Genomic DNA, 25,710 nt, shown 5'->3' on the forward strand with positions numbered 1-25,710 from the left:
GGCTACACGAGGATTATTGGTATCCCCAAAAAGCAATTCTGTTTCTGCATTTGGACGCCCTACCAGGCCCTTCTCAGATGGAAGTGTCCCAGTAGTCATGTCCTTGGAACAAGCAGGCTTTGTCTGTGCCAGGAACAGACTGTGACAGGTGGCTGGAGATACAGCTGGAGGGGTGGTCAGGAACCTCGGAGCTCAGACAGACACCCCAAATCCTCGCGACCAATTTTTTATTTCCTCACACTTTGAAATGATGAAACTGATCGACAAGAATTTTCTCTATGAAGGTACTATTCTTTCTGCACATAAAATGTTTAACAGACAACAGAAAAAAGTTTAAAGTGCCCGCAAAACATTTTCCCCACCCTAACAAGTACAGACCAGGAAAGAGAGCTGTATCATGGTCAAAAAATAATGCTCAAAAACAATTAGGAAGTTCCTCAAAAAGCTAAACATAGAGTTACCACATGACCCAGCAATTCCCGTCCTAGATATATACCCAAGAGAAATGAAAACATCTTCACACCAAAGCTTATATGTGAATGTTCATAGCAGTACCATTTATCATAGCCAAAAAGCAGTAACAACCCCAATGCCCATCAACTATGAATGGATAAACATAATGTAGTGCATACATACAATGGAAAATTATTTGGCCACAAAAAAGAATGAAGTACTGATACAACATGTATGAACCATGAAAATATGCTAAATGAAAGCAGCTAGACATAAAAGAACACATTGAATGATCCATTTATAGGCAACGTACAGAAAAGACACCTCCCTGTCTCAATAATGCATTGATTTATTTTTTTAAGCTCTCTGGATAGGGTCAGCCTATAGAGACAGAAATAGATTAGTGGTTGCAGGGGGACAGCAGGAATGAGGAGTGACTGTTAATGAGTAGGAGGCTTCTTTGTGGAGTGACAAAAGTGTTCTGGAATTAATGGTGATGGTTGCATATATCTGTGAATATATTAAAAACCACTGAATTGTACACTTTAAAAGGATGACTTATGGCATGTGAATTATATATATATATAAATATATATATTTTATATATATATATAAAATAAACTCCACCCAGATTTCCTGTGGCTCCTTTGTAGAGGAACACACATTATAGACTCTGTGGGAGATTTAGCTTGATTTCTGAGAGATTCTGCAGTCAAAGTAGCCATACTATCACAAGCTAACTCAATCATGTTAGGGTACTTCTTGTGAAAGAGTAAAAACAGTCAGTAAAGCTTGAGGAAAGCCTGCCAAGGTCAGTTGTTGCAGGAGTAATTATTACCTCTAATGAGTTGTACATGTTCCCAGGTCAGTGAGGTCATTGTATAAACAGGACACAAATATGAGGAAGAGGAGAACCTGCCTAAGCAATAATCAACCATTAGAAAAGGTTATGTGGTGGGTTTAGAAGTGTGAGAGAGGAACATGGGTACTGGTGAAAAAAGATTAGGCAAAGATTGTCAAGGTTTCTGTTATGAAGGAAGAACCTACATAATGATTCCCAAACCTGGTTGCTTATTTGCATCACCTGGAGAACCTTAAAAAAAAAATTGTGGCCAAATAATTTTCCATTGTATGTATGCACTACATTATGTTTATCCATTCATAGTTTCCAATCCCAGGTAGCCTGAGTCATTTGGTGAGGGGTACAGGCTCAGCAGTTTTTAACGTTCTTCAGGTGGCCCGGCCAGGCGTGGCTCAGCGGTTGAGCGTCGACCTAGGATCCAGGCGATCGGGGTTCGATTCCTGGTCAGGGCACATGCCCGGGTTGCGGGCTCGATCAATGACTCTCTCATCATTGATGTTTCTATCTCTCTCCCCCTCCTTCCTCTCTGAAACCAATAAAGATATATTTTAAAAATAAATAAATAAATAAAGTTCTTCAGGTGGTCCTAATAGGAATCAAATTGAGGGAAATTGTCCCAATTGCAATAAGCTTAGACCCAATGTCAGAAAGGAGTTTCTCCTCCATCTTTAGTTTTCAGGCAGCAGCAAGAAAAGGATCCTGAAAACTGCAAACACAGTGGGTACCCTTAGCTTCAAAAAGTCTTGCCCAATAATAGTTACTCTGTAAAGGGGTCAGACATCTCAATTTTCAACCCAACAGGGACTTTGCTGAGCATCATAGATAATTTTGTGAGTTAATGTATGATATTCATAGACGGTGCCCATCAGCTCAACTAACACACCATTTCAGAGTCTTTCTGGAGATTTTTAAGGATATCTATAAGGTTCAGATTCTTGAAAACTGAACTGTTCTAACAAAAAATTATTTAAAGTTGAAGATGAAGATGAATATTCGGTCATGTAATTAATGGATAAATTAGCATAGCTTGTGGCTAGACCCTTACTCCTCAAATTGTGCTCTGGTCATATAATAGGGTGACAAACCATCCCAGTTTTCTCAGGACTGAGGTGTTTCCTTGCATTCTGGATTTTCCTTGCTAAAATTAGGAAGCTCTTGGGCAAACCAAAATAATTCAATCACCCTATTCCTGAACTAGCAGCATTGGCAACTGTTGGGAGGGCTTGTTGAAAATGCAGAATCTCAGGCCCCACTCCAAGCCCATGTTTACAAGATCCCCAGGGAATTCAGACGCACAGTAATGTCTCAGTTTGTCCTTAAATGAATTGTGTCCCCCCCACAACATAAGTTGAAGTCCTAACTCCAGTGCCTCAGAATGTTACCCTTTTTGGAAATAGGATTTTTGCAGATGTAATTATTTAAGATGAGGTCATACTGGAGTAGGGTAGGCCCTTAGTCCAATATGACTGGTATCCTTAAAGAAGAAGAGACACAGGGAGAGGGCCGTGTGAAGACACAGAGACACACAGGGAGCATGCCACATGACTGATTGGAATGAGGCAACCACAACTCAAGAAATGCCAAGGATTCAAGTTCACTAGAAGCTAGGAAGAAGCAAGGAAAGACTGTACCCAATCTCAGAGGGACCATGACCCTGCGGACACTTTGATTTCAGACTTCTGGCCTCCAGAACTGTGAAAGAATAAATTCCTGTTGTTTTAAGTCACACATTTTGTGGCACTAACACACATCTAAGATTCACTGATCTCCAGTTCTTCAAAATATAACCACAGCTAACATATCACCCAGCAATCCGACTGCTAAGTATATATACAAAAGAATTGAAAACAGGTGTTCAAACAAAAACTTGTACATGAGTGTTCAAAGCAGCACTAGTCACAATAATTTAAAGGTGGGAGCAACCTAAACAAATGTCTATCAGCTGATGAATGGATAAAGCAAAATGTGATATACCCATACAACAAAACACTATTCAGTCATAAAAAGGAATGAAGTACTGACACATGATACAATATGGGTGAACCTTGGAAACATACTGAGTGAAAGAAGCCAGACACAAAGACCATATACTGCATTATTACATTTGTATGAACTCAGAATATGCAAATCCAGAGACAGGAAGCAGATTAATGTTGCCTGAGCCTGAGCAAAAGGGGAATGGGAAGTGACTACTTAATAGGTAATGGGTTTCCTCTTGAGGTGATGAAGAAGTTCAGGAGCTAGACAGAGGTGGTGATTGTACAGTTATGAATGTATTTAATGGCCATGAATTATACACTTTAAAATGGTTAAAATAGTAAATTTTATGTTATATGTATTTTATCACTCACACATAACATAATTATAGCAAGGCCAAAGGCCCTGTGGCCTGAAGGAATGGTACATTTGGGGAGTTGAAAAAGGGTAACCAAGGCTCAATAGCAGGGGCAAAGATAGTATAGAGGTGGCTGGAGAGAGGTCAGCCCATTTAGGTCCTATTATATGATAAAAAGAATTTTAATATTTGTCTAAAAGCAAGGGAGCTTTTGACTTTTATTTCCCTTAGTTTCAGCAAGTACTTCAAGGAGAACTGGACTGCCACTAAAGCATCTACCTGGTCCCTGCTGTCACCCCCTCAATCACAGCAACCAGAGTGATCTTGTTCAAACAAAACATATCATGTCACTCTCTTGCCTAAAACCCTCTAGTGGTTTCCCATCATTGCACAAAGAATCAAATTCCAACTCTTTTCCCTGTCTTAGAAAGCATACATGAGCTGGCTTCAACTTCCTCCCCCATTACACTCCTCTGACTTTCTTTTTCCTTCTCAATCATACTTAGTTTCCCTTGAAAGCCTTCACACTGGCTGCTCCTATCTTTAGAATGCTTTGCCCCCTAAACTCTGAATGGTTGGTCCCTTCCTTCCTGTCATTCAGATCTTAGTGTAGATGTAGCCTCCTCCTCAGAAGCCACCTAGTCACTATCTGTCCTCATTCTCTGTGTTACACTTAACTAACATTTTCTCATTAACAAGCTTATTTTGTTATCTGCCTCGGCTACTAAGCTCCACAAAGGAAGGTGTTTTTGTCTCTTTTGTTCTCTGCTGTACCCCTAGCACCTAGATATGGTAACAACTAAAAAAATGTTGAATAAATGGATGGTACATAGTAGTCACTCAGTGGATGATCACTGACTGAAAAAGGGTGTAATATTTGAAATGGACCGTGAAGTATGAATAAAATAATGGTGATCGTTGAGGAATAGAGAAGGAGGTCAATACAGGCTAAGGAACAGGATGAACAAAAGCCAAAAACTTACTCAGAAGATTGGTGAGGTGAGCTAAAGGACCTAAAGTAGGAAAGGATGCAAAAATGTAGGTTGGGCTGTGGTAGAAGGGGTCTTGCTCAGGCCAAGTAAGACTCTCTTGAGTAGGTACTTGGGAGCAGTGAAGGGTTTCTAAATAGAGAAATGACATGATCTAATCTGTGTTTTAGAAAACTAATTTGAGAGGCAGTACATAGGATTAGAAATTGCAGAAGAAAGAGCCTAGAAAGAGAAAAAGAGTTAGGTAATTAAAATAACCCAATTGGGAGTTAATGAGAGCTAGAACTCAGGGAGTGGCATTGGGGCTGCAGGAGTGGACAGAGCAGTACATCTCAACTGTGGCTGCATTAAAATCCACTGGAACATCTGAGAAGGGGCTAATTTCCAAAATATACAAGAACTCATACAACTCAACAAGAGGAAGACAAATAGTCCAATTAAAAAAGGGCAAAGGACCTAAATAGACACTTCTCCAAAGGGGACATACAGATGGTCAAGAGACATATGAAAAAATGCTCAGTGTCACTAATCATCAGAGAGATGCAAATTAAAACCACAATGAGGTATCACTTCACACCTGTCAGAATGGCTGCCATCAACAAGTCAACAAATGACAAGGGCTGGCAAGAATGTGGAGAAAGGGAAACCCTAGTACACTGCTGGTGGGAAAGCAGACTGGTACAACCACTATGGAAAAGAGTATGGAGTTTCCTCAAAAAATTAAAAATGGAGCTGCCTTTTGACCCAGTGATCCTACTTCTTGGAATATATCCTAAGATATGTTCCTACTATGTACCATCCATTTGTTCAACATTTTTTTTAGTTGTTACCATATCTAGGTGCTAGGGATACATTAGAGAACAAAAGAGGATACACTGATCAGAAAGAACTTATGCACCCCTATGTTCATAGCAGCACAATCTACAATAGCTAAGATCTGTAAACAGCCCAAGTGCCCATCAGTAGATGAGTGGATAAAAAAATCTTTGGGACATTTACACCATGGAATACTATGCAGCTGTAAAGAAGAAGGATCTCTTACCCCTTGGGACAGCATGGAGGGACATGGAGAATATTACGCTAAGTGAAATAAGCCAGGCAGAGAAAGACAAATATCACATAATCTCACTTATATGGAAATCTAAGGAACAAAATAAACTAATGAACAAAATAGATCCATTGACATAGAAGCATGGAACAGACTGATGAATCTCAGAGGGAAGGCTGGGGTGGGTTGGGGGGGGGCATAGATTAACCAAAGAATTTATATGCATACATACATAACCCATGGACACAGACAATAGTGTGGTGAAGGCCTGGGGTTGGGGGTGGCTGTGGGGTAGAGGGGATCAATGGAGGAAAAAAGGGGCACATCTGTAATTCTTTCAACAATAAAGATAAATTTTAAAAAATCCACTGGAGAGCTTTGAGACATGGAGGCCAAGGCTTCATCCCCCATAGATTCTGATGGACTCAATCTGTGGTGGGGCCCCAGAAATCAGTGCTTTTAAAAGTTCCTCAATAATCTAGCTGGGATTTAAACCTCTGGGACAGATAAAAGAAACTTCAGAAATAGAATAGACAGTCCTCATGACTGAGTGAATTTGAGTAATAAAGGGAAATGAGGAATTGAATACAATTTATTTCTAGTTTCAGTAAACTTGGAGGACAGCTTTTAAAATGTGTAATCCCAATATATAATACATTCAAACAAGGGACTAGTTTACACTTATTAGAAAGTATGTATATAAAGAACCTTTTTAATCACAAAGGGAAATTTTGTTATAATATTAAGAAACAATACAATGTATTGTATATGCAATGTAATCTCAACTATGTTAGAATATATAGAAAAGAAATCAGAGGAAAAAGCATAGAAAATTTTCACACTGGTGACTCTGAATAGCGGGGTTATAGGTGATTTTTTATATTTACTCTATTTCACAAAATTTCTAAATACTAATCATATACAACATTTATAAAAGTAAAGAAGTATATTTTATAAAGAAAGCCTCCACTCCCAAAATTAAAATATTAAAGTTTTAGGATTTAATGGGGAAAACCTTGAACTGTTTTGAAAACCTGCTTGGCTGAAATATGAGCATATGTCCATTAATCTAGATTTCTATATTTATTGATATATCTGTGTGTTTTCAGGGTCCCTACTTGAGCACCCAAAATGACTTTTATGCTGGGATTCAGAAATGTCTGCAGGACTAAGATTGCTCCTGCTAAGGGTATGTTTGCAACAGCTAACTAATACACAGCTTTCTTCTTTTTTAGCACTTTTTATAACTTTGTAGCAAATTACTAACATTAAGTCCATTTCTGCACTAAACGTATAGATTGGTTTTCATTTGCCTGACTAGATACTGCTACAAATGCTATATGTCCTTAGAATGGAATTGATACAGCCATCAAATTAATGTTGAAGTATAACTCTTCGACACAGGGAAATTCCCACAGTATGTTTTGAAGTAAAAAAAATTTTTAATTATAAATAGTAAATGTAGGATAATGCCAATTTGGAGATAAACACAGATAGTGGCAATTATTGTCTCATGATCTGATTTTTTATTTTATTCTTTACCTTTTCTGCATTTACTAAATATTCTGTAAAACATATTTCTTTTATAACCAAAAAATATTTTAAATTGTTAATTTTTCAGGACATCTAGATTGATATTTGATTTGGGAGGAGCAATGATACCTTTTGTAACTTCCCCCTTTACCAATATATTTGAAATGACTTTCTTTTTTTTCAAAAAAATAGGTGCCCAGCCAGGCGTGGCTCAGCCGTTGAGCGTCGACCTAGGATCCAGGTGATCAGGGTTTGATTCCCGGTCAGGGCACATGCCTGGGTTGCGGGCTGTAACCAATCAATGACTCTCTCATCATTGATGTTTCTATCTCTTTCTCTCTTCCTCTCTCTGAAATCAATAAAGATACACTTTTTTTAAAGAAAGAGTATAGGAAAAAAAATAGGTGACAAGAGAATAGCATCTTACCTCTGCTAGCAGTATTCCAGGCTAGGTTAGTCACTCTAGTTGCCCTGTAATCCATAATCATGCAGTAGCATCTGAAGTAGGACACGGACCACTTTTTTTCATTCTGTCATCTTTCTAAAAAATCCAAGTCACCTTAATACATAGTAGCTGCTGAAACATCCTCCTAACATATATCCCATACATGTGTACAGCTGTAGATAATTTACTCAGTAGGTATATGAGTCTTTGATTACCAATATCTTTTATTAAAAGGATGTTTTTATACTGACTCCAGTATCTGTGATAAATAGTGTATTCCTGTGAGATGAAAGCCATAATTGATGGGGACTTGCCTTAGACAAATTCAGCCAAAAAGATGGTGGTACCAGGTATGCAGATTCTGTGCTCTGTGTGTGTGTGTGTGTGTGTGTGTGTGTGTGTGTGTGTGTGTGTGTGTGTTTACCATTTTAGTCATTTATATCATTATTTTTATTGGCCCTATTTTTGAAATCCAAAGATTAATTAGTGTTCATTGACTTCAACGGGAATATTCTCTACATAAGGGTGACCATTCTACTTTAGTTAGTTTCATTTATTAGTTATCTTCACACTTTAATAATCCAATACATAAAAGTGAGTATGTTGAAATTCTTTCTGCCTAGTTACAGTGAAATGTATTTATTCAAGCATGCAGATTTATATAACCCAGCCCAGGACTCCATCTTATTTAAATGCATAAGTGGCTAAATTTAAGGTGAAGACTGGGCCAACATGGCTAAAGTAGAGCAGAATATGGGCTGATTATCGATGAGTTAACCCCTGAATTTAGTTGACATACATAACTCTGGTCCTAAACTTCCTTTTGTTAGAATTATCCCCATCAGTGAGCTGATAGCTTCTAATAATTGATTTATATAATGATCATAATTAGAAACACTTATTGGTTGACTGTTGACATCAGAATTTGAACCCAGTGTGATGTAGGCACCTGCACTCTTTACAGTAGGTTTTGGAGTCAGACCACCTGGGTTCCCACCTGGCCTCTGCCACTTACCAGTCTTCACAGCTGTAAAATGGGGATATTAATAGTATCTACCTTATTATCTTCACGTGAGGTAATATATGTGAAGTGTCTGAAACAGTTCTGGCATACTGTGTGCTCAATAAATGTTGATTGTCATTGTAATAACACTGTGCCATCTCCTAAGTACAAAGGTTTAGATCTAAAAGGGACTCAAAGATGATTAAGTTCACCATTTTTCAACTGCATGTCACAACCTGTTAGTGAATTGTGAAATCAATGTAAAGGCCCACTTTCAGCATTTAATAAAGCAAATAAGAATGAAATAAAATAAAAGTTATCAAAGTGCATTGCATGTAATAAGGGTAAGTGCTATTTCATGAAACATTTGTCTTAGAGGGATAGCAGACATTATTGATGCTCTGCCCACATCACCTCAGGTCTCTTTTACTGATTCTGGACATCCCCCAGTGTCTTTGTGCTTCTCTCCTAAAGAATCTTCACTTCAGCTACTGGAGACACATTAGCCTAATGTATTTGTATTATTTACCTGTTGCTGTATAACAAATTTTTTAAAAATCTAGTGACTTAAATGACAAAACATTTATTATCTTACACAATTTCTGAGGGTCAGGAATCCAGGAGCAACTTAGTTGGGTGATTGTGACTCAGAGTGTTTCATGAGAATTCAGTGAAGCTGTTAGTTGGGGCTGTAGCATCTCAAGACTTGACTGGGGCTGGAGGAGCTGCTTTCAAACTCACTCATGTGGTTGTTGGCAGGCCTCAGTTCCTTGTTATGAGAGTCCATGTCATGGGTCTCTTCACAGGACTACACATAAAATGAGACCTTGCTTCCCTCATAGTCAGTGATTCAAGAAAGAAAGAAACAATCTAAGATGGAAGCCACAGTATTTTATATCTTAATCTCAGAAGTGGCATACCATCATTTCTGCTGTATTGCATTGGTTACGTAGACCAACCATGAAACAGTATAGGATGGAACTATACAAAGGTGTGAATACTATAAGGCAGGGATCATTGGGGGCCTCTACTGGCTACCACAGGTATCATGAGCTGAAATGCCTAGGAGGTTAAATCCTGCTGGGGTGGCCTGTAACTAGTGATTGACTAAGGATGGAATATGAAAGTCAAGCTCTCTTGACTCAAGGCCAGTAAAGTTCTGTGGTTTATTTTATGCTCGAGTTACCCATCGGATCAGGCTGAGGCTGTGACTTCATCTGAAATCTTACCCTTGGTTGATTCCAACCCCTTTTCTGCTCTGCCTCCTCTATTCCCATATTAGTTTCTTTTGGGAACACATCCTTGATAAATCACTTGTACTCAAATCCTTATTTCGAGGTCTACTTCTGGGAAACTCAACCTAGGACAGGATGTGTGTGTGTGTGTGTGTGTGTGTGTGTGTGTGTGTGTGTGTGTGTGTGTGTTTGTGTGCTGGGTCAATATAAGATATTTCTTACAGTAATTTATGGTATAAAACATTGAATTAAAAAAAAACAAAACTTTTGTTTTATCCATCCCTTTATTTTACAACAGAGTAACCTGAAGCCCAGACAGGTAAAGTAATTAACCCAAGATTACCAACTCTTTGGTGGTTAGATGAGCCCTTGTGGGGTTTTTTTTGTTTGTTTTTTTGACTTCCTATATTTAGCTTCTGGTTGTAAAATTGCTTCCATTGGATTGAACTCCACCTCTGCTACTTGATAGTTGGGTGGCTTAAGTCAAATCAGTCCTTCTGAGTCTTAATCCCCTGATCTGTAATTTGGGGATAATAACTGCTCTAAGTACAAAGAAAAGGTTGGATAGAAATGAAATAAAATTCAGACTTCACCTTTCACTAACATTTTTTTCCTCCAATTTTTTATTGTGATAAAACACACAAAACAAAATTTACCAGCTTAACCATTTTTAAGCATACAGTTCAGTGGTATTAGGTACATTCATATTGCTGTGCAACTATCACCACCATCCATCTTCAGCACTCTTGTCATCTTGTAAAACTAAAACTCTGTACCCATCAAATAATAACTCCCTATTCCCATCTCCCCCTGGTCCTTGGCAACCATAATTCTACTTCATATCTCTATGATTTACCATTAACTGGCTTTTAGACCTGAAGCAAATAATGTATTTTCATTCCCCTCATCTTGGGTGAAAAGAAACTAATACTTTCTAGTGTATAGTTTGTCAAAACACCTGGTATATACAACCAATGGCAGCTGTAATTACTGTCATGTACTTGGAAGTGCTTTGTAAACTATAAAGCACCATAAAAATGTGAGTTATTGTGGTTATTTTTATAATACTACATCTACATAGGACCCCACATTGTGCTTATTCACATGGGGTTATATGTCAAAGCATTATATATGTTTGATCAACCTCATGTCATTATTTAAAAGCAAACTATGTTAATAGTATCACTAAGCTTGTTCTCTTGTTTTTCCTTATGGGCAAATTATCTGAAAAATATTTTTCTGAATGAGTTATTTTATATTTTAGGTAATTTGTATTTATGTGGGAAAACATAGAAAGATAAATTATAAATGTGTGAGGGCTTTTAGTTCTTTGTTTCTCACAAACTGGTAATATTTCTGACAGTAAGGAAGAATTTGATAATCTTTAGCCTCCAAGGGCCCTTCTTCTTTGAGTAAAGAAGTGGAATGATTTTATAGTGTGTATTAACTTGAGCCTATCTTTCCATTTGGAGCTACCACCACTCTGTCCTGCTGGACCAAATATTTCAAAATTTTAAGAAGAAATAGTTAAAAGGAAATGTATCATGTAAACAGAAATTTTAGCAAAAACCAGAAGTAAAGATATTTAGAAATGTAATAACTTGAGGCCTATATTTAGAAAAGTACCTATATGCCCTTGGCTTAGACTGTCTATAAATTATAAGAATGAACTTGCCTACACAGGGGAAAAAATAAAGCCTGATTCTGGCTAAGGGACTAAAAAACTAGTTTTTTGTTTTGTCTTTGTTTTTAGTTAAAGAACAACTGAGTTCATTGAAAACTATGGCCCTCTATGTAAAGAACAAGTACTGATATACATTTGTGGTAGAAAATAGTATATCTCTTATGAAAGGAAATTTGGCAATAGTCATCAAAATTACACATAGAGTTTGGACCCAGGAATTCTACTTCTGGACACATACATGTGTGCACATACATGTCACTTGTTCTGTCAAGTGTCTCTTTTATAGCTGAGTAGAGTATATAGATAAAAATAGGGCCTCTAAGCAGTTGGGGAGATGTGGAAAACTCTTACAGATATCAAAATGGACATTTATCTACCACACATGTGTACACACACAAAAGAAAATGTATATGCAAGGTTGTTCATTATAGCTTTTTTAGTTTGGTAGTAGTTAAAATTTTGGAAACCACCCAATATCCATCAATTTATGTTTGGTTTAAGAAATTATGATACATCCACACAAAAAAATGCTGTGCAAATATAAGAAGATTGAGGATGCTTTTTATGTGCTGATAAGCTACAAATTCTAAAATATACTATTAAGTAAAAGTGGCAAGATGCAGTACAGTGCATATGTTAACTTTTGTGTGAAAAAGGAGAAAATACAAATATTTGTGTTCAACGACTGGTAGGATAAACAGACAAGCAAACCAAATACCCACTTTCTCAAAACTGAAAGTAAAATAACAAAATGCACATGTTCAATCCTCCCCTTTGTATAAAGAAATGTACTAATAATTGAAAAAAGTTTCCCAACATTTGGACTTGTCTCTGAGAATGTCAGACATCATTCTCCCAAACCCAGAGGCTTATGTGCAGCTGAGTGACTCCCTTGAAGCTAATTATGTGTCTTCAAAGATAGATGATGTGCTAAGGATTATAAAACGTTACTTTTGCTCCAACATCTTGTCAATCCTTGGGCACATTTATGTATTTCAAATTTGCTGGGTTTTCTCCTGCTTTGGGGACTCAGGCAAAATTGACACAAAAAGAATGTCATTCTTTAATATGTTTTATTGATTTTTAGAAAGAGAGGAAGGGAGAGGGACAGAAACATTGGTGAGAGAGAAACATCATCAATTGGCTGCCCCCTGCACGATCCCTACTGGGAATTGAGCCACAACCCTATATGCCCTGACCTGGAATTGAACCATAACCTCCTGGTTCCTGGGTTTGACGCTCAACCACACTGGCTGGGCAAGAGTGTCACTCTTATATCCTCTTATACAGTTTTACTCTTCACTAGCAGAATACAGAATTGAGCTTATCCAGTAGCAACTCATAAAATTGTTCTGAACATCTCACCACTTAGGTTATTGGTTACCTTATTTTGGAAACTACAATTGAGCAATTACTCTCATCCCTATTTCCCTTTATACCTATCACAGGGCCTCATTTAACATATGCTCAACAAATATTTGCAGAATTGAACCACCCACTTTATAGTACATTGTTAAAATCAGCCAGATGCAGATAAAATGTTAAAATGGTTTACATTTCAGTTGTGAAATAAGAAATGCTTATCTCAAAAAAAGCCCTTAATTTTTCATTTTGGAAAATATGTTCTTATGTTTTGATTTCTAATACCTAGATAATTGAGGTTAAACAATTGTCAATGCTACTGGAATTTAAACCAGTGGTAGAGACTGTATAAGGCATTACTTTGTTTTTTCAGGATATATTTTCTCATCTTGTATGTTTTTTCTTTATTTTTTCTCCTGATGCAGATTGATGGTCAAGACATAATTTTTACAAGCTTTATAAAGTAACTAAATTATTACCAGTTATTGGAAAACCACAACTGCCTTTTCAATTTCAAACCTTGGAAAACAGAGTTCTACCAAGGTGTGCCTCCTCATTAATTCAATTTGCTTCAAATTTGGTGCATTCCATGAACAAAATCAAATAAATGGTGATAAATATACTATTTAAAGCATGAAATCTAGGTTCTATATTGAGAGAAAGGTTATAGACTACAAGAAAATATTTGCAAATTATATGTCTGATAAAAGTCTTATATCCAGAATATATAAATAACTCTTACAACTCAGTAACAAGCCCAATAACTCAAAAGTGAGGAAAAGATTGTAATTGATATTTCATCAAAGAATACACCCAACTGGCTAATAAGTACATGAAAAGATGCTCAATATCATTAGTCATTAGAGAAATGTTAATAAAAAACAAAATTAAGTACCACCTTACAACCACAAGAATGGCTACAACCAGAAAGACATATTAAAAAGTGTTAGGGAAGATATGGAGAAATGAGAACCTAATACATTTATGGTGGGTACGTAAAATGGTACAGCAACTTTAGAGAGAGTTGGTAGCATTTTAAAAAGGTAAACGTGCATTTACCTTATGCTCCAATAGTTCTACTCCTGGGTATCTACCCAAGGAAAATGGAAACAATTTATACACAAAGACTTATATGTCAAAGTTCACAGCACCATTATTATAATAGTCAAAAATTGGAAATAATCCAAATGACCATCAGCTGGAGAGTAAATAAACAAATTTTGGCATATCCATACAATGGAATTTTATTCAGCAACAAAAAGGAACAAAAGAGTGATACATGGTACAACATGGATAAACCTCAAAAACACTTTGCTAAGGGAAAGAAACCAGACACAGAAGACTACATATTGTACAAGAACTGGCAAATCTATAGAGACAAATTAGATAGTAGTTGTCTGGATCTTAGAATAAAAATGGACAGTGGCTAAAAGTGGGTAGTAGCGGTTTTATTGGGGTGGTGAAAATGTCCTAAAATTGCACTTTGGTGATGGTTACCACCTATAAGTTTACTAAAAAGCATTTAATTGTACACTTGAAACAAGTGAATTTTATTACAGAAAATTATGTCTCAATAAAGCTGTTAGAATGTTTTTCAAAATTTAGGTTACAGTTATGCTTTTTTTGACATTTTATCCTAAAAATTTTCTTAATTATCCAACTTAGATTTGAGGGCACATTTACATATCTTTTTCAAATTAAGGAATATCTGTTCATTCAAGAAAATTCAGGAAATATATACAAGAAAAATCCTTCTATAATTCTACTCCCTAAGCTAAACACTGAATATTTTGGTATATACCTTTTATAGAGGATAATCAGTGTAGTCCTCATATTCATGATTGCCTATTAGCTTTTATATAGTCTTTCTATAGTCACAGATTGTGATACTTTTAAAACCTATCTGAAAATTATTGATTTCTCCCATCAAAAGGTAGAGTCTAATTCCCTTTGTCTTGAACCTGGTGAGCATTTGTAGTTTCCTTGGTGACAAGAATTTGGGAGAAATGATGCTGTGTGACTTCTGACCCTAGGTTATAAAAGACTATACCACTTCGACATAGCTCTCTCTTTTGGGATGCTTACCCTTGAAACCTAATCATCATTTTGTAAAGAAGTCCAGGTCCCATTATGTCAAATGCTGGCTTCCTAAATATTACCAAACCAACACATTGATAAGACAAAGCTGAGTATATTGCTTAAAGCACTACCTCATGGAGTCTCAGAGCCTCAGAGAGGGAAGATGATTTATTTGGTGATAATACTGAAAGTTGGGAGGTTGATTTAAAGGAGGTCTTTCAATATAGGGGTTTGGGAGGTCTTTCAATATAGGCTTGGTTAAAGATCTTAGGATTGCTGGCCACAAGGTGAGCATTTTGAAGTTAGAGGCTCAAAAAAATCTTTGTATGTTAACTCTTCTGTTGACGAGTGATAGTTCTTTCAGGAAGTTCCTATAAAGAACAATAATTTTATTTACAACTTTTATCTTCCTGGGCAATAGTCTACTGAAATACTAAAGTAATGCAAAAAGTACAATGGAATAGTAAAGTCAAGTTAATGTAGAAAGTAAGCTATATAGAGGTAGTTTGGTTCTTTATGGAGAGGACACATGTAGATGTCTGGCCAATGGTCCCAGGGAAAGTCACAGCCTGGAAGCCATCCTCAATCACTAAGCATGTAAGTGAGCTGTCAGATTATTATAGCCCCAGGTACACTGAGCCAAACAGAACCTTGCCCAAATTGCAAATTTGTGAGCAAAACAAATGTTGTTTTAAGCCACTGAAATTTTGGATGGTTTCTTACACACCAATAGGTAACCAGCACAAGGAAGTTTCCATATGAGTCCAACTTCCCCAACATAGGAGTAAAAATTCAAACTCACAGCCCCATTTGCGTCTAGTGCTCAGGGATGTGACAGAACCCCTGTCAATCAGTTGTACCCATGTGAGACTCCAGTTTAGAAGTAAGCAATCTGTGGTGCTTCTTCTGGAGATGTGTTTAGCCTTCTAGTGGTGGCAATGACAGCAGTTTCCTGGAGGTTGCAAAGTTGAGTTCCTGCCACAGATGCATCAGGATGGCAGCAATGAGGACTTCCTGCAGTAATTAGTGGCAGTAGTTTATCAAGTCTGTTTTCAGGCAGTGTTTTGGGTTCTGTTCCTCATCAATTCTTGAGCCCTCTGACCAACAATGAGAACTATTAATGAGTGACTTTTCTGCTTAATAATGAACCTGATCGAGAAAATGGTACCAAAAGTAGTTGCAGGTGATGGATCCTCAGGAAAATAGGGGTAAATCTCAGGTTAATTATGTGTTAATTAAGTTATTATCTGTGCTTACTAGGAATAGCGTGCTTGTTTTGGGTGAGGTTCTGAGGGATGTAGGGGCAGTTATAATAGAATAAAATAAAAGGCTTAAGGAATTAAAAATTTACAGTATAAGCTATTTGCTTCTAAGTGAACTTGACAGTTAAAGAGCTTATACCAAGGCAAAAGCAGAAAGCTGTACAATTTCTATGATTTTATTCAAAGACTCTCGTCTCTTACAGCCACTGGGCTGAGATAGCTAAAGCAAAATTCAAATTTTGGTTCTTAGGCTGCTATATAAAAACACTGACTTATCAGATATTTTACATAAAAGTTATATTTGGATTGAGAAGGAGTGGGATCCCAAGAATTGAAATGGAGACATGTAGGATTCAGATAACTCAGTGCCCCAAATTCTATAGAGCCTTCCTTCCTCTCCTGATTGATGAGGCTGTTCATTCCTTGAAGACTCTGTAACAACTTTGCTGAGAGTATTACCTTAAAATGGAGAGATGATTTTACCTGACTTCTTAACCCACTACATCTGGTTATTGCCGCATCTAAACTAGAATCGTGTAATGGGAGGCCCCAGTTGGCAAATTACAAATTTACAAATGCGTATTGGCCAAAATCAGAATAGGTTCAGTGAGTGCTATACCTAGGAAAGCACAACAAAACACTAGATCAGGCTGAATTTATTATTTAGGAAGCATGAGGAAATTTCATTGTGCTAGCTTAAGATGCTAGAAGTGATTCCAATGGCTTGTTCAGTTGGATTCAATAAGGGGGCCAGAGTAAAGTAAGTTGAGATGCTAAAATTTTCTTGATATGATATTGGTAAAGGAATCCAAAGACAAGAAGATAGAAATTTTGTAGTGGATTTATTATGCATTACCTGTTCACCCATTCAGCTAACATGGTTTGGTACTTTATACTTAGAGCTTCTGCCATAATTTCCTCTAGAAGTATGTGAGATACATAGGCAGAAAACCAACTTATAAATTTATGTAGTTAAATCTGAAAAATGATTAACAATAACCCAGTACTCATTTCCTGACCCCTTGCAGATACCAAGTAACTAACACACCCTTTCCAAGGACAGAAAGCAGGACACTCAGTGACTTGATGAAGTGTGCTTCATCAGTGACTAGAGACAGCTAATGCCCACTGGCCTTGGAAGGTGGTGGGAAAAGTTATCAATACCGCTTTGCCACTGTTGGCCACTTGGAGTACCAGCTGGTTGTGGTATCTATTAATTAAGCCATAGCCTGTAAGGTCCATGAGACTGCCAGGTCCCAATTGGTGGCATCAGTGGGAAACTACATGTTATGTCAGTGATTCTCAAACAAGGGGTGATTTTACCCACCAGAGGATATTTGGCAATGCCTATAGACATTTTTGGTTTTTGTATGTAGAGAGGTGCTACTGGCCCCCAAAGAGTAGAGACCAGGGATGCTGCTAAATATCTCACAGTGCACAAGATAGCCTCCTTTTCCCAAGCAAAGAATTATACAGCCCTAAATATCAGTAGTGCCAAGATTAATAAACCCTGGGCTAGGTGTATATAAAATATGTTCAGGAAATAGAGACTGACCAGCCCTGCCGTATTGTATGTAGAGCAAAGGGGAACAAACATTTTCTTTGAAGGGCCAAGTAGTAAATATTTTGGGCCTTGTGGGTCATATGATCTGTGCTTCAGTCATAAACAATACATAAAGGAAACAGCATCTGTGTTCCAGTAAAACTTTGTTTACAGAAATAGGTCATGGGCCGGACTTGGCTCATAGGCAGTAATTTGCTAACCCCAGATATAGAGATTAGCCTGAATATCATTGTTACAGCGGTATTGTCATTTGTTGTATGATTCTTATTGACAACTACTTTATTGTTTCATAATGCTTTTTATTTTATAATAAACCCTTTCAGTTACAATGAGCTAAAAAAAAATAAAGTGTGTGATTATTAACAACAAATGAACTACTGAATTTTCACTTCTCAAAAAAATTGATCATGGCCCTGGCCAGGAGGTTCAGTTGGTTGGAGCGCCATCCCCTACACACACACACACACACATACACACACACATTGCACATTTGATTCCTGGTCAGGGAACATACTAGGTTGTGGGTTCAATCCCCAGTTGGAGCGTATACTGGAGGCAACCCATTAATTTCTCTCTCTTCTCCCTCTAAAATCAATGAAACATATCCTTGGATGAGGATTAAAAAAAGTTGATCATGGACATGTAATTTGTACAAAATATTTGGAGACATTTATCACCCACCCTGGGAGCCAAAATAATGTAATTGACTGTATAAAATCCAGGGACATATATCTATTAGGGATACATAAATATCTATTTTGAAATGTAGTAATTTATTTAAGACTGGGCCCAAGGTTTTAACCTGTGCATCATCAGAAGGTATATTTATATATCATTCTGTTAAGTGTGACTTTTCATTTAGATCAAATAATTATTTTACTAAATTAATGTCATAATTGTATTCCAAATTTTCATGTGCACATATTAAAAATGAAATGATAGATGTTATTGTGTTAGCTTCATTAGCAGAAGAACTGCAAAAAAGATTAAGTGAAGTCAGTTTTATATCAGTGGTATTGGAAACTTCAAATGGAAAATATGTGAATCTCAATGGTTATGTTTTATTTTCACACAATTTATAAAATCAAAGTAAAGTTTTTAGAACTTCATTCTGTCAAAGGGAAAAATGTGGCATTACTACTAATTCAATTGAAAATTCAGTTAAAAAGTTTAACATCGAAGATGCAATTATTTGTTTTGTAATATAATATGAAAATAATATTTTGTGAAGCTTGGTGTCATGGTAAAAACAAGGGTTTTACTAAGTGAAGATGCCTAAGGAGTAAAAGTGTACTTGGAATTGGTCAACATGCACAAATGAGTCAAAACTGAATCCAAAATCTGTGATATTATAAAAACTAAAATTTAAAAGTCAGTTGTCAGCATTCACAAATATTGTATACACACACATTACTGAAATAAAATTTTTGTGATAAAATTGATATTGAATACAAAAATATTTTAGTATGGCTGTGCATAATTTCTCTCAAACTGAGGAAAATACATATAGAAAAACTGGGAAAAATTTAAAAATCAAAATATACTTTAGCTATATTACAATTTTTAAATTTATATTTTGGCCTTCTTCTTCCCTAGAAGGCCATAGTGGGCAACACAAAAGTAATATTTCTATGAAAGTAAACTGTTTATTCTGGCAACATTTACCTGAACTAAAAATTAAATTTTTCTGCATTTCCATCTTCTGATGATTACTTTGTACATCTTGCTAGTACACTTGCTTTTCTATGATTTATGCAAGAAGTCACCCATATCTTTTAACTTTTATATGTGTAAAATGCCACAAAATGACATTCTTTGATATTTGTTGTAGGCTTCTTGCTGACCTCCACAGAAAGCACTAGGACTCTTAGGAAATACAATGAGATGCAGAACAGGTCACTAATGAGGAGTTAAATTGATGGTCTCTCTCTGCTGCTCAGAGAAGCTGTTGAGATGGATAATAATGGCATCACCATAAAGGTTATTAAACTTCAAATACAGTCAATTATGGACATGCCAAAAAGGAGGATAGGGCCTTTTTTGGTATTCCACTATTCTGCCCTGTGTTCCCTCTGGTAAACATTTGTTGTTTTCAGCTGTCCAACATCCACTTCCCAAGAGTTCCCCAATTTTCTTTTGGGGAAATATCTCTCCCTCATTAGGGTTGTCTTGGTGTGATGCAATTCCAGATTTCTGCCTCACCCTTTGGAATCCAAAGCCATTCAGCCCTTCCTTGCCACGTCCACTGCAAGAGCTAGGATGGAGAAGTTGACCTGAGATTGATGCTCTCTAATATGATGCTTTCTCCTGAGACTTTGAATCTTGAGCAAATGAGGCATAAAAACAATTAGTCACTTCTCTTTCTTTTAATTGAATTTATTGGGATAGCATTGGTTTGCAAAACTATACAGGTTTCAAGTATAAAACTCAATAAAACATTATCTGCACAGTGCATGGTGCTTCCATCACCCCAAGCAGTCTCCTTCAGTCCCCATGTCCCCCTCTTTGCTCACTCCAGCTACCCCTACCCCCCTTTCCCTGTGGCTATCACCACACTGCTGTTGTCTGTGTGTATGTGATATATATCACATGCAAAAATGTCTACACACAATGTCTATAGATTCTATTACATTTTGAAAATGAAATGTATTTTAATAAACATTGCCTTTATAATTTTTCAAAGTGTGTATGTAGACATTTTTGGGATACCCTGAATGTGTGTGTGTGTGTGTGTGTGTGTGTGTTTGATTAATCCCTTCACCTTCTTTCACCCAGTCCCATAACTCCCCTCCCCTCTGACAGCTGTCAGTCTGTTCATTCCCACGCCTCTGTTTCTATTTTGTTTGTCAATTTATTTTGTTCATTAGACTCCACTTCATGCTTTGAGTTGGTGACTGTGGGTTCTGTGGCCTAGGCCTATAGAGTGACATTAGTTTCTTTGGACACTCACCTGGCTTTCCAACTTTCTACCTTCAGTTCAGCAGAGCTGGTTTTCACTATTTGTAAACAGTGAACACCTAACTGACACAGCCTCCTTTAGCAGTGCTTTCCCTACATCCATTTCAAATCAATTACTCTATAACCTGCCCACCCTGCTTGTCTCTGAGGAAGTCATTTCTTGCTAAAAGTAATTTGCATTAAGGTGTTGACTTAGTGTGTTATTCTTCCTAGAAGCATTAGAATGGTGAAAGGATCTTTAGGGGGGAGGCAGAAGACAAGCCTTGAAGGGTAGGTGTTCAGACATTTGGTTCCCATAAGAGTGAAATGCTGCCATTTGTTGAATACTTTGCTTCATGCGCGTCATTGTGCTAGACATACACTTTACAAACAATCCTCATGACAACATTTTGAAGAAGTTATTATTTTTTTCCATTTTACAGATGTAAAATAAGAAGCTTAGAACAGTAAAAGAATTTGTTCAAGGTCACCCAGCTAATATTTGTGGGATCCTGAATTTGAATCCATGCTATTTGACTCCAAAATCATTTTCATAAGCACTAGCATGGAGTGCCTTTCTGTATGATGGGAATCTTTTGGAAAAGAAGGGTTTTCTCTTTCAGTCACTCTGTATGTGTGCTTTCCCATCCCTGTGTGGAACTGGCCCAGCACATGCACCTGACTATAACATGCCAACATGGAGGCTGACATTTCTTCCCTGTATGAAGATACATGAGTTAGTTGGGCCAGGCCAGCAATGCCCTTGTCTAGTTGTTTCTGTTAAGACTCTATTATTTTAGTACATTACTGAAGTATATAATTAATACAGGAAAATGCACAGATATGTGTACAGTTTGGAAAATTTTAACAAATGTATACATCATGTTACCATCACCCAGCTCAAGATGTAGAACATGTCCATCTCCCAGAACTATCCTTTAATATCCTTTCTAATTAATCCCTCCACCCACAGAGACAACCAGTTTTTAAATTACCATAAGTTTTTCTTTTCTTGAAAGTCATATAAATGGAATCATTAATATTTACTCTCTTGTGTAAAGGCTTCTTTCACAGAACCTAATGTTTTTAAGGATACATGTTTTGGGATATATTCTAATTATTTTTTTATTGCTCATAAATTTTATGCATATACCACAAAGATTTTTGTTAATCCATTTTCCTGTTGATGACATTTGGGATATTTTCAGTTAATGGTTAGTCTGAATAAAGCTGCTCTGAACATTCTTGTACCAGGATTTATATGTATGCATGCATTTATTTCTTTTGGTTAACATATATTTGGAAGTAGGATTGCTGGGTCATGAGGAAGGAATATATTAAATTTTATTAGGAACAACAAGGATGTACAATTTTACATTCTTATCAGCAATGTTTGAGAGTTCCAGCTGCTCCAATCTTCATCCACATTTGGCTTTTTAAAATATTTTCCATTCTGGTGGGTGTATAGTTTTATCTCATTGTGGTTTTAATTTTTATTTCCCTAATGACTAATGATGTTGACCACCTTTTAATATGCTTATTGACAATTTGGATATCTTCCATGAAGTGCCCGTTCAAGTCTCTTGTTCACTTTTAAAATTATTGTTGGCTGACTATGAAAGTATGTGACACCACACTTAACCAATGACACAGAAAATCTATATTCTGTACACATTTCAAAGAGCATACCATCAACTCAATGGCATTCAATATTTGCCCAAAGCTGAGCTTTGGAAATAAGAAAGGTCATATTTATAAGGATTATCTTGCATTAGATGTTTCTGCCTACTTTTAAAGGCTAAAAGTTAATACAGCAATTACTATAGTTGGTAATATATTATCAGGAGATAACTCCTACAAATCTGGTTTTATAGCCTCTCTTAAGAAATTAGAAAATCTGTCAACATTGGGCCTTCTTCTCCCTCTTGGCAATATTAGCTAAAGCTGAATAGTCCCTGCCCTCTTAGATTGTGCAGGTGCTTTCCAGGTTAGCACAACTTCAGCCTCCCTTCTCACCTATTCCTTATTCTCTTATTCCCGATCTGCTTCACTCATTTATATTATCTATTTGGCCTCTGTAAGCATGGGGGAATTTTGACTCTGGTCTCAGAACAAGGCTGGCCTTTTTTGAGCGACTAGTTTCCTTTTGAAGTTTGCGGACCAGATAGCTCAGTACATCTCCCTCTTAAATCTGTAAATGCACAGACAAATGTGTGACTCAATTACAAGAAATCTTATGTATTTTATATACATATAAAATTACACATATATATGTATGTAACATATAAGGTTATTAATTAACCTTATTCAGGATTTAATATTTTTCCTATCAGTATCTTTCTTTATCTTGAATTCCTCATTTACTTAAAATATCTTATTGTAGAAAATTTATTTAAATACTTTTTGGAACAAAACAATGAGTTCTGCCTCTGCATATTTATTAGGAATGATTTCTAAGAAAATAAAGCCAGTCATTAGCTGCAGACCCCAAGTAACTCATTCTTTTCTCCACTTCAAGGAGGACGGTCAAAGGGGAAGATGTGGTAGTAAAAACAAAAAAGAGCCCCTTCCAACAATTTGACGTGGTTGAAAAGTTTCCCAGCAGGCCCTTGGCCTAGAGCCCCTGAAGAAAATAAGACCCCTGCTGTAAACAAGGAGGGACAGAGTTCATGCACATCTGGTCAAATCATATTACAAAATATGTTATTATATCACTATATCACACTCATTAGAATGGCTAACGTTCAAAATAGTGGTAATGCCAGATAAGAAACTGGATCACCCATACATTACTGATGGGAATGTATGGTATAGCCACTCTAGAAAAGAGTATGATACTACAACTCAACAATTCTACTCTTGTGCATTCATCCCAGAGAAATGAAAATTTATGTTCACACAAAAAACTGTACGTGAATGTTCATAGAACTTTATTCATAATATCCCAAAGCAGTAAACAACTCAGTTGCTCTGTAACAAGTGAATGCTTAAACAACTGTGGAACGTCCATACCATGAAATGCCACTCAGCTATAAAAGGGAATGAGCTAATGATATGCACAGCAACTTGGATGACTTTTCAGGGAATTATGCTGAGCAAAAAAAAAAAGATAATCTCAAAAGTTTACAGACTATATAATTTAATTTATATAACATTCTTGAAATGACAAAAATTACAGAAAAGGAGAACAGATTAATGGTTGCCAGGGATTGGGAGTAGTGATGGTGGTGGGAGGGAGGTGGCTGTAGCTATAAAGGAGATCCTTGTGATGGAATTGTTCTATATCTTGACTATATTGGTTGCCACATAAAACCACACATGTGATAAAATTGCATAGGACTAAATAAACATACACAAATGACTGTGTAAAACTAGTGAAACTTGAATAAAATTGGTGAATTTTGTCAGTGTCAGTTTCCTGCTTGTGATATTGTACTGTAGTTAGGCAAGATGTTACCATTGGGGGAAACTAGGTGAAGGGTATATGTGATCTCTCTGTGTTATTTCTTACAGTTGCATACAAATCTACAATTAATTCAAGTTTAAGACATACTATTGTTTATATAAAATTATTGATTAAAAACTTAACTTCAGGCCAGTGGATCTGCTATTACAGCAAAAGGGTTTAGGCAATTATGTATGATTCCATATAATAATACATATCAGTTATTATATCCCCTATCAGTATGACAAAGGGCTGTTTCAATTACTATGACTGTGTAACAAATTACCCCAAAACTTGGTGGCTTGAAATAATGACAACATATATCTTACTCACAAATCTGTAATTTCAGCAAGACTCAGTGAAGATGGCTTATCCCTCTTCTCATTTTGTCATCAGTTGAGGGGGGTTATACTTCAAGACTGGGGGCAGGAATCATTTGAAAACTCATTCACGTTTTTACTGATTGATGCTAGCTGGTTGATGCTAAATCTTAGCTGGAAATGTCCATGAGAACATGTACACATGACCTCTCACTGAAGGTTTGCCTTCCTCATAACATAAAACTCAACACCACAAAACCAAACAATCCAATTTAAAAGTTGGGAAAGGACCTGAACAGGGACTTTTCCAAATAGGACACACAAATGTCCAATGGACATATGAAAGGATGCTCAAAGTCACTAATCATCAGGGAAATACAAATCAAAACCACAATGAGCTATCACCTCACACCCGTCAGAGCACCTACCATCAGTGAATCGACAAACAATTGTCGAGGATGTGGAGAAAAGGAAACCCTCATGCACTGTTGGTCAGAATGCAGATTGATACAGCCACTGTGGAAAACAGTATGAAGCTACCTCAAACAATTAAAATGGGCCCTGGCTGGTTTTGCTCAGTGGTTAGAGCATCAGCCCATGGACCAAAGGGTTGTGTGTTCGATTCCCAGTCAAGAGCATGTACCTCGCTTGCAGGCTCTATCCCCAGCCCCAGTCAGGAAGCATGTGGGAGGCAACCAGTCGATGTGTCTCTCTCACATTGATGTTTCTCTCTCTCTCTTTCCCTCCCTCCTTTATCCCCTCCACTCTCTCGAAGAAAAATCAATGGGAAAAACATCCTTGGGTGAGGATTAACAAAACAAAAACAAATTAAAAATGGAACTGCCTTTTGACCCAGAGGTTCCACTACTGGGAATATATCCTAAGAAAACCAAAACACAAATTCAAAAGGCTATATGACCCCTGTGTTCATTGCAACATTATTTACAATAGCCAAGACTTGGAAGCAGCCCAAATGCCCATCAATAGATGAGTGGATAATAACGCTGTGGTACATTTACACAATGGAATACTATGTGGCTGTAAAAAAGAAGGAAATCTTATCTTTTGCAACAGCATGGATGGACCTGGAGAGTATTATGCTAAGTGAAATAAACCAGTCAGAGAAAGACAAATACCGCATGATTTCACTTATG

General features: G+C 36.8%; 1 long non-coding RNA gene across 1 annotated transcript in view; it reads left to right on the top strand.

The window, feature by feature from the left end:
* Positions 1-25,710, top strand: part of LOC308551474 — a 41,153-nt gene that overhangs the window by 279 nt on the left and 15,164 nt on the right. Inside the window, exons 2-3 of the long non-coding RNA XR_013998028.1 lie at positions 6,797-6,876; positions 7,413-7,461. This is a non-coding gene — a long non-coding RNA (uncharacterized lncRNA). The remainder of the gene's footprint in view (positions 1-6,796; positions 6,877-7,412; positions 7,462-25,710) is intronic.

This window comes from Miniopterus schreibersii, assembly GCF_964146895.1.
Source record: "Miniopterus schreibersii genome assembly, chromosome: X".
Taxonomy (NCBI): domain Eukaryota; kingdom Metazoa; phylum Chordata; class Mammalia; order Chiroptera; family Miniopteridae; genus Miniopterus; species Miniopterus schreibersii.